Raw genomic sequence first — 3,959 nt, forward strand, 5'->3', positions numbered from 1 at the left:
GTACACCTCTCAAAACTCATCAGAAAAACAATTTTTTTTTGCTGCAGATAGCAATTAATACAGATGCCCAAAGCAGATCAGAGTGCGGAGAATTGCCTAACTGTGGAGTGTTTGACCCTAAATGAGACATCTATATCACAGATGCTCATCCCCACATGGAATATTACAGATCAGGGAGTGTAAAGACTCTAAAAGCCAGAAGTCAGGATGGCTGCAAAAACAGTGTCTTCTAGGCATAGTAATGTGGTTGCCTGCACAAAACCTACACAAAATCACCAGGTGGTGGTGACACACACCCTTAAACTCAGCACTCTGGAGGCAGACACAGGTGGCTCTCGGAGTTTAATGTCAGTCTGGTCTACAGAGTGAGTTCCAGGACAGCCAGGGCTACACAGAGAAACATTGTTTCAAAAAACCAAAACACAAACAAACAAACAAAACCCTACATAAGATCAAGTCAGTTGGGGGCTGCAGAGATGGCTCAGAGGTTAAGAGCACTGCCTGTGCTTCCAGAGGTCCTGAATTCAATTCCCAGCAACCACATGGTGGCTCACAACCATCTGTAATGAGATCTGGCGCCCTCCTCTGGACTGCAGGCATACATCGGGGCAGAATGTTGTATACATAATAAATAAATAAATCTTTAAAAAAAGAAGATCAAGTCAGTCAAAATCCCACATAGATAGGGGACGGGCTCAGGAAGTCCCACCCCTAGTTGGGTGCTGCTGGAGTATGGAGAGTTGCATTTTCTTGAGTGAAAAGAGGACATGAAGTTGGGAGAAGGGGATATCAGGGAAGTGTTCTGTGGGGAGTTGGAGGGGCATGGAGGTTGATATTATGAAATTACTTTGTATACACATACATATATGAAAGTCTCAAAGAATGAAATCCAAACACTGGTATAAGGTGTGGAGGGAAGAGAAAGCAATAGACTTCCTGTGACATGGCTGCAGAATAGAAGATGATGTACGGGGAGGAGTAGGACCAGAAAGGGGCGGGAGAGCAAGCGTGATGCTGGAGGGCAGTAGGCGGAGATGAGAAGGAAAAAGGTGCAACATCCTATATGTGTGACGTCACCCTGAAGCTCGTCACTTTCCATGCTAACTTAAAAAATGATTTAAAAAATGTAATTATCTGGAAAAATGAATGAAAAAAATAGATGGTACCTGGACCTAGTAGTGTAGGCCTATAATCACAATATTTGAGTGTCTGAGGCAGGAGAATCACAAGTTCAAGAGCCCCTGGGATAAGGAGTGGACAACTTAACATGAGTCTTTCTCAAAATCAAGAAGTATGAAAGAGAGCCAGGGCTATAGGTCATCAGTATATTGCTTGTCTAGCATTCAGAGAATCCCGGGGTTTCTCCAGCATACTCCCCCACACATCATACAAACAAAACCAAAAATTACCTGGGGTGGTTTCTTAAACTTTTTTCCTGTGAAATATTTAAATACCGTAGGACTTATCTGCTCCTTGGAAGATTGAAATAATCAATTTACATACAAAAATGGTCCGGGACTCGCTCTTTTTTGAATGAGACTCTGTGATAAGTATAATTCTTTGAAGAGACATTTTGCAATGTGAAAACCACCATAATCGATGGAGGTTTTTAAAACAACTCCCCCCCCCAAAAAAAAATCGGGAAAGAAAGAGTAAATGTGACCATTTTCTCTTCTCTTAGAAGATAAATTAGAGATAACATTTTCCTTTTGAACTTGGACTATTGAGAATTATAGGCATATGCATAACATCATAAAAATAGCAGCTAGCATGCTCTCATTTTGAAGATTTGTTCTAAACGGAAAGGAAGCGCTGCACATGGAGCAACAAATGGAAACCAAGGTAACAGGAAATGGGTTTCTGGCCTTCTGTGGCGGGAGGGGACTTAGGCTGTGCACTTTCTTCTGACGTTTTCAGTTTTAATTTGGTTTAAATTATTTTGCACATAACAATACTGAGGCTCTGTATGTTTCGAATAGACATAGCTTTTTAAACCATGGGTCATGACCCCATATGGGATCTCATAACTGTGAGGGTTAAAAAAATATTGGCAATGAAAGAGATTTCTGAACAAGAAAAGATCAAAATTGAATTTCAGCTCAAACACATAATGAACCCAAGGTAACTTTGGCAGTGCTCCAGGACAGCCTTGCTTCTGAACACAAGACACGTGTGCACTGCACAGTAACACAGCCACACCGTTCGCACAACAAACATGTCCCCGAAACACCGAGACTCAGTGTGCCATGAATTGCAGCGTTTTTACTGCACATACAAAGTTTTCTGTTCCTATAGAAACATGATGGTTTAATTATGGAAAACAAAAGTCATTTTTTTCTCTCGCCACTCCTCAGTTTGGGATTATCTAATTAGTAGAGCCTTTGAATATACTGTGACAGAATATTTGATTTTAAAACTTGCTCTTTGAGTTGCTGACTTGAATTTCACTTTTTACAGAAGGGTTAGGGCTGGTGAGATGTCTCTGAGGTTCAGCGCACACGCTGCTCTTCCGGAGAACCCAGTTTGGGTTCCTAGTATCCATGTCAGATGGCTCACAATTGCCTACAACTCCAAAGGGAGCTGACACCCTCTTCTGGGAGTGGCAGATACTCACACAAATATGTACACAAACACATAAATAAAAATAAGTCTTTAAAAAATATTAGATGACTTTTGGCCTGGATTAGAACAGAATTTCCAACCATTTCGAAAATGGCCCTAAGCCGGGCGGTGGTGGTGCGCGCCTTTAATCCCAGCACTTGGGAGGCAGAGGCAGGCGGATCTCTGTGAGTTCGAGACCAGCCTGGTCTACAAGAGCTAGTTCCAGGACAGGCTCCAAAACCACAGAGAAACCCTGTCTCGAAAAACCAAAAAAAAAAAAAAAAAAAAACGAAAATGGCCCTAAACATACTTTTGCCATTTTGCATAAAACAGCATTCATAACATTGATAATTATAAAATATCAATAAACTCTGAAAACTGTTGAAGGTGCTCTAAGTCCTACAGTGCCAAATATCCAGCCCCAACCTTTAGTTCTCTATGTAAAATGAACAAGAACACCCATCTCATTAATGCAAATCTGCTTTCTTTTTTAGTAGATGTCAAAATTATGTATGCCAAAGACTTGTTTTCAAATATTTAGGATTCGTTATCAGTATTTGTTTGATCTGTGTACCTGTTTTATATGTCTGGGTACTTGGGGTCTTGCAAAGGTACATTAGGCTAGAAAGGAGCATAAGTGAGGAAACATTCTGAAGCCCCTGAAATAAATGATGCCTTCTTTTCTGGTGTGGGGCCCCTTTTCATTTTCAATGGGTTTTACCCTAGAAGAATCATGCAAATCTATATTTACCATCAAGTTCTATTTTGACTGGGTAAAAAAAATACATCTCCTGAATATGTTCATTGCTTATAAATAAATTTGGGGAAAAAACTTAACTACTAATCTAGATTATTCTCTATGATCCCTCCCAACACATGTGAACATACACACACATACACCGAAAATATGCCTCTAAATGTTATATGTGACCCCACAATTACAGAGCAGAGGTAATAGCAGAGCAGTTTTGACATAAAACAAAACATTCTGATAATCCGAGATAGTCAGGTTTATACAGAACCTTCTCATGAGGAGGTGATGTCTATGTTACTGGAGCTGGACAGTCAGGGCATCACAAAGGGGTTTTCAGGCCATTCAAGCACCCACTGGGGGCTTAGAAGCATCCCAATCCCCTTACCTGCGAAATTAAAAGAACAAGAGCGATTCCTTCAGTTTGAGGGCAGAAAATGAACAGGAAAAGATACAATGTTTGTCTTTTTTTACCTGGTTAATTTTGTTTAGCATGGTGATCTCTTGTTCCATCCATTTTCGTGCAAATAACATAACATAATATAATGTGCATCTATTCTATTCACCTGCTCATGGGCATCTAGGCTGATTCTATCCTTTGGTTACT

This window comes from Chionomys nivalis, chromosome X (assembly GCF_950005125.1).
Source record: "Chionomys nivalis chromosome X, mChiNiv1.1, whole genome shotgun sequence".
NCBI classification, from domain to species: domain Eukaryota; kingdom Metazoa; phylum Chordata; class Mammalia; order Rodentia; family Cricetidae; genus Chionomys; species Chionomys nivalis.